We start from the raw sequence: 12735 nt of genomic DNA, 5'->3' as shown, positions 1-12735 counted from the left end.
TATACCCGCCAGGGTGTCTGGGAAATGTAGTCCGGAGCCAGATCCGCTCGAACAAGATGTCACTCGACCCTCGGATTTTCTGCACAGCCTGGGCCAAGCCACACTTCTTCTCGCCTCTCGGAATTGCTGCCAGGAGGCTGGAGATCCAGATACAGTCCCCACACCCCGGAGACAAGCTTCCTCCTAGGGCCCGGCCAATCTCAGGGAGCCATAAATTCCCTGAGAAATAGAAAAATGTCGCTGGATTCGCGCCGGAAGTCGATTGGAGCCGCAAGAGCTTCTGGGAAATGTAGTCTAGAGCTGGAATGGTGAGGCGCTAGCCCACGTAGAAGATTGTCTTGGTTGGCTGCTTGCACAGAGCTTTCCGCAGTGAAGGACAGAGTGGCGGCCAGGACTATTCTAAGAGTTGTAGCTCACTCTGAGAATATTCCGGACTAAGGAAGGCGTCATTTTTGCCTTCCTCCGTGGATTACCGTGGTGTGGGACCTATGCTGATCGGGGAGCGGTAACCTAGGGGTCTCAGACCCGAACCGCACCAGGGAAACTAAAGGAGAGTAATCAGACAGCCTGGAATGGGGCTGATGGGGACGGGTTATCAGGAGCGTCCAGCAGTGTGTTTGCTGGGGATGGTAGTGTTGACTCTGATGATGGCCCCACTGTGTTAAGTCCATAGGTGAAATTGGATGAGTTACCTCATTTTCTTCATCTGGAAAACAGTGGTACTTCAGGGTGCATGTTCTGGTACCATCAGTTTTATTTGCCTTTTGGAAAAGCAAACCAATTCGTCTGACACAGTTTCAAACTTGTGTTTTATAAATCATATCTCTGTTCCTTGTATGGCTGTGGACCCCACACCCTTCCATGCCTTAGGGATCTTGTTTTCATGGGTACAGTTTGTCTTCCAAGAAAACGCAGAAGGCTGCAAATAAGAAAAGAGTTTATTTGGTGGGGTGTTAGGAATTGCACTTCTGGAGACAGATTTGGGTAAAACCGAAAGAGTGTTCCAGAAGAGAGTCAGGGGCTTATGAAGGCAAACCCCACGAAGTTATTAAAGTTGTCTGGAAGGAATTATGATTAACTCTAACCGCAGGAAAGGAAATATTTGTCCTTAAGGGATAGGCTGTCACTGAGTTATTTTAGGGGAAGTGTCTTCCAAGCATCTTGAGTTTCTGGAAGTTGAAATTCCATCTAGGCTGAGGCATGCATGTCATACTTCCTCCATGGCCTCCCAGCTGCGTTTTAGAGAGCTCTCTTCATAATACCGACTCCATTTTGATTTTCCTTTCACAAATTTCTACCTCCCTTTGCAGAGTTTAGAGTTATATTTTATTCCTCTCCAGTCTTCCATGGTTTGATCCCTGACTCCCCAAACTCGGGGGGGCGGGAGGGAGGGGGAGGAAGGGTTCACTACAGTAGTACAACAGCTTAGATATGAATCTTTTTTTTTTTTTTTTGCGGTATGCGGGCCTCTCACTGTTGTGACCTCTCCCATTGCGGAGCACAGGCTCCGGACGCGCAGGCTCAGCGGCCATGGCTCACGGGCCCAGCCACTCCACGGCATGTGGGATCTTCCCGTACCGGGGCATGAAATCGCGTCCCCTGCATCGGCAGGCGGACTCTCAACCACTGCGCCACCAGGGAAGCCCTTAGATATGAATCTTATCCCTTTCACCTCTTGGAAACAATTAAAAGTCACAAAAAGGGACCAAAACAGAAAACTCCAGTTTCTGTGAAGTTTGGAGAAAGGAAAAGCCCATGAACTCCAAAATACACATGAGCACTTCCCAATACAGTTGATATTAGGTAAAAGCACGCTAAAGAATGAGGACTGGTGAACAGAAGTGAGAGTGATGCTTAGGAGCTAATAAATCCTATTAGAGAAGACTCCAGACATAGGGGGAAAATCATTTCAGGAAGACTAGGTGCTTATCTTGAAAGATAAACTTTGGAGAGGGAACTGCCATGAAGAGAGTAGAGGGCAAGCAGAGTGACAGATGGAAGCCATGTGCCAAGATCAGGAGTCAAGTTTAAGGGAAATTGATCCAGAAAACTAAAATATGTCTCAGTTTTGACTGAAGTTATTGGTCTGTAAGCTAGAAGAAGACTCCAGTATCAGAGAAAACCTACAGTTGCTTAAAGGAGAGAAACTTAGATTAGTGTCAAGTTTCTACTCAATAATATTTAGCACCAGAAATCAGTGGAACAAAGCCAAAAGGATAATCAAGAGAGTGAATGCCAATTATTTTTGTTCACAAGCTGCAATTCAGGTATAGATATAATTTAGGGTCACCCTAAAGTGAGGATGTGAATTAGGGTGACTTGAGAGCCAGGGACAGTAATATAAAGGATAGGGTGGTTTATTTTAGTAGAATAAACAGGATGATGAGTAATATGTAAAAATAGCTAAAAACAAAACAAATGAATAAAAAAGACACTAAAATGTTATGAGTGGAAGAAGATGGAGGAAGTAGATAGAATGAGTAGGACCTGATGGAGCAAAGTTTGCAGGAGAAATTCTTAGACAAGAAAGAAGAGTATGGATGCAGCAATTACAGAGGTGAGGGAAGAAAAGAACTGTGGGGAACAGAGTAAAATGTGAAATAAAATGGCTTGTTAGGAAGATTGTATGCTTCAGATTATGACAGGCCTGAGATTCAAATCCCAGTTCTGAAAATTAACTATTTGTGACCTTGAGCAAATGACTTGTGTTCTATGCACAACATCGTCAAAAATCTTGATAAAAGTGTCTTTTTCTCATGAACATCATATGGATCAGGGAAAACGTGTGGATTAGTTTATACAAAATAAATGCTCAAAAGCTATTGAACACTTCTCAACTAATTCTTTGAAGCCAGTATCACCCTGATGCCAAAATCAGACAAAGAAATTAGGAGAAAAGAAAACTAGAGGCAAATATACTTTATGAAGACAGACACAAAAATTCTCAAAAATTACTAGTAAATGGAATCTAGCAACATATAAAAAAGATTATATGCCATAGGGCTTCCCTGGTTGCACAGTGGCTAAGAATCTGCCTGCCAATGCAGGGGACACAGGTTCGAGCCCTGGTCTGGGAAGATCCCACATGCCACGGAGCAACTAAGCCCGTGTGCCACAACTACAGAGCCTGTGCTCTAGAGCCCTCATGCCACAACTACTGAAGTCCACTCACCTAGAGCCTGTGCTCTACAACAAGAGAAGCCAACGCAATGAGAAGCCCGTGCACCACAACGAAGAGTAGCCCCCGCTCGCTGCAACTAGAGAAAAGCCTGCGTGCAGCAACAAACACCCAACACAGCCAAAAATAAAATTTAAAAAATAAAATAAATTAATTTTTAAAAGATTATATGCCATAAATAACCAACTCGGATTTTTTCCAGGAATACAACGATGGTCCAATATATGAAGACCAATCAAAATAATGCATCATATTAACAGAATAAAAACAAAAGCCATATGATCATCTCAGTAGATCCAGAAAAGCATTTGATAAACCCAATAACATTTCATTATAAAAAACAAAACAACTCAACAAACTGGGAATAGAAGAGAACTTCTTCAAACTAATAATGACACCTGTGAAAAATGCACAGCTAACATCATAGTTGATGGTAAAGGGCAGAAATTTTTCTCTTGTGCTAAGTGTGATACATTGAATGTGTCCCCCCAGAATTCATATGTTGAAACCTAATCCTCATGTGGTGGTATGTGGAGATGGGTCCTTTAGGGTTAATTAGATTATGAGAATAGAACGATCATGAATGGGATTGGTGCCCTTAAGAAAGAGACTTCAGGGATCTCCCTTGCCCCCCTACCATGTGAGGACACAGCAAGAAGATAGCTGTCTGTGAACCAGGAAGTGGGCTCTCACCAGATGTGGACCTTAATCTTGGACTTCCCAGCTTCCAGAACTGTGAGCAATAAATGTTTGCTGTTTGGGTCACCCAGTCTATGGTATTTTTGTTATAGCAGTCCAAAAGGACTAAGACAATCAGGAACAAGCCTGTTCAAGAATGTCCATTCTCCCCATTTCTTTCTTTTTCTTTTTTTTTTTTTTTTTTGCAGTATGCGGCCTCTCACTGTTGTGGCCTCTCCTGTTGCGGAGCACAGGCTCCGGACGCGCAGGCTCAGCGGCCATGGCTCACGGGCCCAGCCACTCTGCGGCATGTGGGATCTTCCTGGACAGGGGCACGAACCCGTGTCACCTGCATCGGCAGGCGGACTCTCAACCACTGCGCCACCAGGGAAGCCCCCATTCTCCCCATTTCTACTCAACGTTGTACTGGAGATTTTAGACAGGGCAATTAGGCAAGAAAAAGAAGTAAAACGAATCCAGATTGGGAAGGAAGAAGTAAAACTCTGTTCACAGATGCCATGGTCTTATTCATAGAGAATCTTAAGGGATCCACACGAGTGAATGCACCAAGGTTTCAGGTTACACGATCAATATTCAAAAATCAATTGTGTTTCTATATGCAAACAATGAACAATCCAAAAATGAAATTAAGAATACAATTTCATTTTATTCAAAAACTAGTTACGGATAAACTTAGTAGAAGAAGTGCAAGATGGTGTTTACTAGAAACTGAAAAACTTAGTTGAAGGAAATTAAAGAAGACCTTAAAATGAGAAAGCTTTCCCATATTCATATATTGGAAGATTGAATATTGTTAAGAAAGCAGTACTCCCTAAACTGACATACAAATTCAGCACATTATCAAAATCCCAGCCTGATTTTGGTAAGAATTGATAAGCTGATCCTAACATTCATATGGATTGAAAGGGACCCAGAAAAGCAAAACAAAGTTGAAGGACTCACATTTTCTGATTTCAAAACTTACTACAAAGCTACAGTAATCAAGACAGCATATTCTTGGCACAAAATATAGACATCTAGCATTGAGAATGCAGAAACAAGCCCTTATATTTACAGTCAACTGATTTTTCAACAAGAGTGCCAAAACAATTTAATGGGGGAAAGAATAGTCTTTTTAACAAATGATGCTGGGACAACTGGATAGGCACACACAAAAGAATGAAGACTTTTACCTCACACCATGTATAAAAATGGACTCAAATGGATCATGGATCATAGATTGAAATGTCAGAGCTAAATCTATAAAACTCCCAGAAGAAAACATAGGACTAAATCTTTGTAACCTTTGGGTTGTACATGGCTTCTTTTATATGCAACCAAAAGCACACATGACAAACAAAAACAGGTAAATTGATTTCATCAAACTCAAACAATATTGCACTTCAAAGGACACCAGTAAGAAAGTGAAAAGACAACCCACAGAAAATATTTTCAAATCATATATCTGATAAGTAATTTTTATTCATGATATATGAAGAATAGTTACAACTCAATAAAAAAAAAATAACCCCAATTTTTAAATGGTCAAAGTATTTGAATAGTCAAACATGCAAATGACCAATCACCACATTAAAAGATGCTCAACACTGTTAGGTGTTATTTGTATTAGGAAAATGCAAATCAAAACCAAAATGAGACAGTATCTCACCCACACTCAGATGACTAAAAATAAAAAGTTTGTAAAACTCTAGAGATTCATCAGCATCAAACCTAGTATTTGGAAGTCTTTTTGTTGCCAGTCGTCATTTTAACACTTCCACCATCCTGAAAAGGTTTACAGAATATCTGAAGAGTCAAATGAATTAACAATGTAATTTTTTAAAAGGGCTCCCACATAGAAAGGATAAACTTTTCTCATTTTCAACAGCTTTTCCCCACATTGTGGGGACAATTAGGACAGCCCTTAACCACCTTGAACTTTTTGGAACTCATCAATCATGCCTGATAAATTCTCAGCGTTCTTTTTTTTTTCTTACCTCTTGAGCTATACCAAGAAGGTGAGGGAGCAAGACTTTGGGGTTATCAAGTGGTCACCTGGGAAGCAATAAAGATGGTCTGGTGGAAAGATGCCCTGTCAGACCCCAAAGTTTATGGATTTGGAATCTAGCCTTGGAGAAAAGAAACATTTAAAAAAAAGTCAATAAATAAAATCCCAGAGAATACTGATCAATTGACAAGAATACAAGGAAAAATAACTGAGAATGACAAATGGCTGCAGCCTTAGCTGTGTTGAAGGCAACCCAGGGACCATGCAATTTTTTTAGCTCCTACAGAAGTGAGGAAACTGACAAGAGTACAGAATTTCTGTACTTGTTGGAGCCTAATCTTGGTTTTTCAGTTGCTTATAGACATGAAGAGCCCCAAGACCTAAAAAGAGACCGTGTGAATAATAGCAGGCTTTTGAGACATAGAAATTCACACTCTGGTGAGACAGCCATGTCTTCCACACATGTCCATATATAATCTAGCCCAACAAAACATTTATTACAAATAAATTGCCTTCTTATCAAGCAACATAACATACTTTTTATCTTAAACATTTTTACTTTTTATCTTAAACATTTACTTTTTATCTTAAACATTTTTAGACATACACAAAATTAGACTGAATAGTATGAACATCCCGCTCTCACCCACCCAACCCATGTACCATTCAGCTTTAACAGTTATCAAACTTTTGCCAACCTTGTTTCAACTAGTCCTGTCTGAATTTTTTTTTCTGTAGTATTTTTAAAGCATATTCCAGACACTACAAATAAGTTTTTAAGTACAAACAATGTTACAATGACAATGTAATTAAAGCTTTAAAACTCTAGTTTTTAATAATAAATTCATCTTATTGAATTTTTGTATTTATAAATATTTATTTTACCATCACGGTTGTAGAGTTATACATAGATAAAAATAAATAAGTACTGACACAGCTGAGGTGTTTTTTTTTTTTTTTTTGGTACGCGGGCCTCTCACGGTTGTGGCCTCTCCCGTTGCGGAGCACAGGCTCCAGGCACGCAGGCTCTGCGGCCATGGCTCATGGATCATGGATCCAGCCGCTCCGCAGCATGTGGGATCCTCCCAGACCAGGGCACGAACCCATGTCCCCTGCATCGGCAGGCGGACTCTCAACCACTGAGCCACCAGGGAGGCCTGGCAGCTGAGGTCTTTGTGGTAACTATCTCCTCTCTCTGAATTTTAATTTCTCTAGAACTCAATATTGTATTAGTCTAACATCCCAAAGATAATTAGAAATTTTTGAAAATATATTTAGGATATCACAGTAAAGAACACAGTCATTGTTGATATAAGAATATATCAAAGAAAATGGCACTTTAAAACTTAGATACATAGATAGTGTAACTATAACTCTATAGATTCATATAATTTGCACTATTGTCTGAGGTTTACAAGAATCAATTTATAAAGATGAATTATTTCAACCACAACTCAGTCTAGTTGTATACCCACACTTATGCATATCTACACTTACGTAATCCTCAATATTAGTGCTTGTAATAACTTTTCTGTTGATAAGGCAAATGAGTGGTAAGCATGTTCCATTTAATTTAGGCTTTTCTGTTGCAACAGTGTAGTCTTCTATGAACTAAAATATTATTTTATCTCCCTGCCTCTGGGAGAAGAGCTTAAAGAGAATGAATGGAACTATAATTATCAGGGCATAACATTATTAAAGCAGTGAATCAGAAACATAAACGTTTTAGCGGTTATAGGTAACATCCAGAGGATATAGCAATGATCTCAGAAGGTAAGACCCAATGTCCTTTAGGACTCACTTGTGAAAACTAACAATGGCCAAGACTGTTTTATGGCTTAAAAGGCTATTGATGTTCTCTACAGCTGCAGCAGAGGAGGGTCATGGGTTTTTCATAATCTTTAAGCATTTATTCAAGGATTTACTTTTATTATCAACTTGAAAAAACATGTTGGAAAAAAACGAAGTTTTTAGCATATGTGCTCAGATACTCTCACCAGCCATTCTCTATTTTTATTAGAACATGGTCACATTTGTTTGAAAGTTAATTTTAATAAATTATTTTCTTGAAATAGCATACGGTATGAGGTTAGTCCAAATTGCCTTCTTGGGATTTCCCTGGTGGTCCAGTGGTTAAGAATCCGTCTTCCAATGCAGGGGACACGAGTTCGATCCCTGGTCGGGGAACTAAGATCCCACTGCCTTGGGGCACAGCAACGAAGACCCAGCGCAGCCAAAAAAAAAGCAAAATAAAACAAATTGCCTTCTTATCAAGCAACATTTATAGACTAATTCTTCTTTTACCATTATTATGGACTAGTGCTGTAAGCATTTATTCTTAAACAGATTAACTTTTCAGAGTCAAGTTTCCTGTTCCTCTGGTTTGTTAGCTTTTACCTCTTTCCTCTCTGCCCGCAAAAAAAAATTCTGTTCTTTTTTACCATCAGTTAATTTGGTAGAAGTAAATCCCTGTTCTTTACGGAAATACTATAGCATTATTCTTTTTTACTTTTAAAATTAATAAATACTTAGTAAAATATAAGAAAATGCAAACTTGTACCAACTAGAGAAAATTGCAGGTTTGCAATGTGCATACTTTACTGTATCATGGACAACTTTTCTTGTTTGTAACTATAAGTCTGGATCACAAATTTTTAGTTTCATAGTATTCTGTTGTATGGATTTGCTATCATTTATTTAACCAAAATCCCAATGATAAACATCGAGATTGTCTCAAAAAATTTTTGCTATTAAGAATAAAACCTCACCACTTCACACCCACTAGGATGGCTATAATAAAGAAGATAATAGCAAGTGTTGGCAAGGACATGGAAAAGTTGGAAACCTTATACACTGCTGGTGAGTATGTCAAGTGGGGCAGTTTTTTTAGAAATCTGTTTGACAGAACTCAAAATTTTAAACATAGAATTACTATTTTAGGCCCGTGGCAGACTAAAGTCTCAAAATAACCATCTTTTTGGGGTTTGGGTGCCAGTTTCTTTTATAGCACAGAGAGGAGGAAGTAAAGTAAAAAGGCCATACGTTTTGCAAATATCACCCAGAATGGCCAGAATGGCCAGCCTCGGGGAGGGGATGTGTTAATTTCTTCTTTCTTGTAGCCATCCACAGGTGGAACAGGTTCCGGATGTTTCCCTGAACAAAGGCAGTATTCCCCAGGGCAGGCCATTATGCACAGACAGTATCCTTTTAGTGAACAAAAGCAGCAGAAAGCAAAGATTAAAGCAAAAGAAACAGAACCAACGTGTAGTCCAACTCTTCCTTGTTACAATCTCTGAGCCCTCTTCTGGAGTAGACCTTATCCTTGGCCTTCTGTCCTTGGCCGACTGCCAAACCAGTTTAACAAGAATCTCCCCAACTCTTGATACCTAACCAAGTTCCTCTTAGTAATTTTCCATCCACTGACTCCCTCGACCTGCCTATTGGCTATAAATCCCAAGCTGTCCCTATTGTATTTGGAGTTGAGTTCATTCTCTCTCCTACTAGAATAGACTCGATCCCTATTGCAATAGTCTGGATAAAGTCTTCCTTGCCTGTTTAAATTGTTCAGTGCAATTTTTCTTTGACCTTTCCATCCTCAAGGTCACCTCATGATCTGAAATGCCCACTGCCACTACAGCAAACACATACGCATTCTGGGAAGGAGGAAGGAAGAAAAAGGTTGTAGAGGATAAAAAGTGTTGACCTCTCACTTGGATCCCCTCTCTTCAAGCAGTCTTCTCAGGAAATATCACAGAAAGTAGAACACAACACTTTTGCTTCCATCTCAGGGACCCAAACTTAATCACATGGACACACCCAGCTTCAAGAGAGGCAGGATAATCCTTCAGCTGAGCACATTGCTGCTTCAATTAAAATCTGAATTCTGTTATTTAAGATAAAAAAGATAGTATATTGGGTAGCATGTAGCTGTCTCTGCCACAGGTGGTGGGATTGAAATTAAGTAAACCATATAGGAGTTATTATAATTCAGATAATTTATGTATTTTTTCCAGCCTTATTGAGATATAATTGACATATAACATTGTGTAAATTTAAGATGTACAACGTGATGATTTGATACATGGATATATTGAGAAATGATTTCCATGATAAGGTTAGTTAACACATCCATCACCTCACATAATTACCTTTTTTTTAATGTGTGTGTGGTAAGAATATTTAAGATCTACTCTCTTAGCAAATTACAAGTATACGATACAGTATTGTTAACTACTGTCTTTACAACTCCCACCCATAGTCCCCCAAAAGCAGGGGATGGGGGTGGGGATGTAATACAGTGCTGAAGTGTGCAGCCCTCTGTTACCCCGCACCCCGTTACCAGGCAACAGTTACCCCGAGACCAATAATGCAGAAGGTTAGAGCACCATAAGAGGTCCTGCTCAGCCACTGGTCGGCGCCGCAGTGGGCCCCTCCCCCAAGCAAGGAACTGTCCACAGGTGACCATTAGAGGGGCACTGAGCCAAACGTTGCGGGAGTCGGGGTCGTCAGGTGGAGAGTGAGGTAAGAGGGAAATCCAGGTCCTCTGCCGGGCGCCTTCCAGCTCATCCGGCCTCGAGCTGGCGGGTGAGTTGGGGGGCCCAGGGAACAGGCTGGGGCTGTGTCCTACAGGGCTCCAGAGCCCTTGCCAAGACCACCCACTGGCCGGGCCCAGACCCTGAGGTGGTGGCGAACCTCTCCTGCGTCCCTGCCTCTGCGACCTAATGGCACAGGCAGTCTGCATGGGAGACGGTCTGTGGGACCTGGCCCCCACTGTTAGGGCGGCCTGAGGAGCCTGAGGGCCAGCTGGGTCCTGGGGGCCTGGCTCCCTCAGCGATGACAGCAGCTAGACAGGGTCTGAGGAGCTCGCCCTGAGGGAGCCACCAACTGAGAACTGCCTCTTCAGCCAGGCCTGGGCACTGGCGGGAGGACCCAGACTGGGTGCTGGAAGAACACTCCAGGGCAGGGTAATTCCCCCCCCACACACACACAGACCCCCTTCTCTTAGCCAGGCCTGGGCCCCGAAGGCTGAAAGTTGTGCCTTGGGACCTTTCCCTTTCTTGTCAGAACAGAGAGTAACATTTGTTTGGTGGAGATTTACAGGAACATCGTTACCTGACTTTGACCTCATCTCAAGAACAGAGGATCTGACACCAAGAAGCTTCCAACAACTAAGCATGCCCCTCCTTCACCTATCCTATAAAAGGGCTTTGCTGAAAGCTTTTAGAGAGTTTGGGGTGTTTTTAAAGGCATGAGCCACCTATCTCCTTGCACGGCCCTGCAGTAACCTTTTCTCTGTTCCAAACTCTGACGTTTTGGTATTATGTGGCCTCACGGTGTGTCAGCACACGACTTGTGCTATGGTAACAGGCAGAGTGTTAGCTGCTCCAGAATTTCCATATAGGAGAAGCTAAGGGAGCAGTCAGACTGGACTTAAGGCTTCATTTATATAGTAAGGACATTGTTATTACTTAGATTTTAATTTACAAATAAATAAAAATAGCAGTTTTCCTTAAGTGCTTTTAGTCACATGTTGACCATCTTAAAAACCGTTATTTTTTATTATTTTTTATTTATTTTTTATTTATTTTTTATTATTGCTGCCTACTATTGTTTTACTTGCAGTAGTTAAGGTGAAGGCTAACGAAGATTAATGGGGATTTATCAAGTCTCCATTCGCCCCACCAGACCTTTAGAAGGTGACAACTTCCTATGGCTGTATCTCTCTGGAAAGGATAGGACTACTCTGAGTTCTACCCTATTTCCCCCAGTTCTTTCTCACGTTAAGGGCCGTACCACCTTTCCTGCAGCGGATTGCCCGTTCTGACATTTCTCTGTTGCCAAGTGTTTTTGTCCAGGGGCGGACCTCTCCATTCTCCGAAAAGTGGATTGTAGCACCCTGACTTTCCCCCCCTCATCTCCTGGTGGTTTCTCCCAGGATCCAGCCTTGGTACTTAAGACGTTTGTCCTTCTCCCTTGGTGACATTTTTCTTTCCTGGTGGTTTCTCCAAGCAGGTAATTGCTCTCCACGTGGTGCTGATTCCTGAGGGGCAATTTAGGTTTTTCTAAACATAACATGGAGCTCGGGACCCCATCTCCAATACCTTCCTCCTCCCGGAAGCCCACCTAGTCCAGGGCCACACTCCCACATGCTCTGTGGCAACCCCTGCCTCGCTCTAAAAACCCGCAGGAGGCCTCTTCCTTCGCTGTACGGAACGGATACGCTTCCAAGATGGCGGCCCGCGCGCAGAAGCACACTGGGTGCAGCCATGTTCTCTGCCCAACAGCGCCTCTCAGGGAAACTGCGCAAGGTCCCTAACAAAGTCTCTTCGCCGTGTTGACTGTTGGCGGAATGCGGCTTCCAGGGTAATTCAGAGCATGCGCAATACCAACAGTCCGTATGGTGCTAGAGGCCCGACTGGAAGCGGAAGTGGCTCTCGGAGGCGTTTTTGCTGCTTGTGTCAGGAGCATCTTCATACGTTAACGCCGAGAGGTCTCTGAGGTGATTTTGGTTGCTCTTAATTAGGAATTCTGTGGAGTCAATGATGGAAGGCTTGTCCGTGGAGTTAGTGATGGTGGTTTGGGGATTCAGTGGTGGGGGGTGGGGTCTGTGGCATCCGTTATTGGGTGTCAGAGAGAGGTCAGTGATGGGGTCCTGGGCAATGGTGAATATCTCTGAGATGAGTGATTGGGATTTGGGGGCCCAGTGATGGGAATCTGTGGTCAGTGATAGGGCCTGGGGCGTCAGCATGGGGAATCTATGGGGTCTGTGATGAGCTTGCTTTTTAAATACTCACAAGCATTTTCTTTATTGCTCCCATTTCAGTGTTTGGGTTTTTGTTTTTTGAATTTCAGTTAATGTTTTCTTTGACCC

The sequence above is a fragment of the Leucopleurus acutus genome (genome assembly GCF_964270905.1).
Source record: "Leucopleurus acutus genome assembly, chromosome: 20".
NCBI classification, from domain to species: Eukaryota; Metazoa; Chordata; class Mammalia; order Artiodactyla; family Delphinidae; genus Leucopleurus; species Leucopleurus acutus.
The sequence above is the reverse complement of the archived record's forward strand: the minus strand, read 5'-3'. Positions refer to the sequence as shown.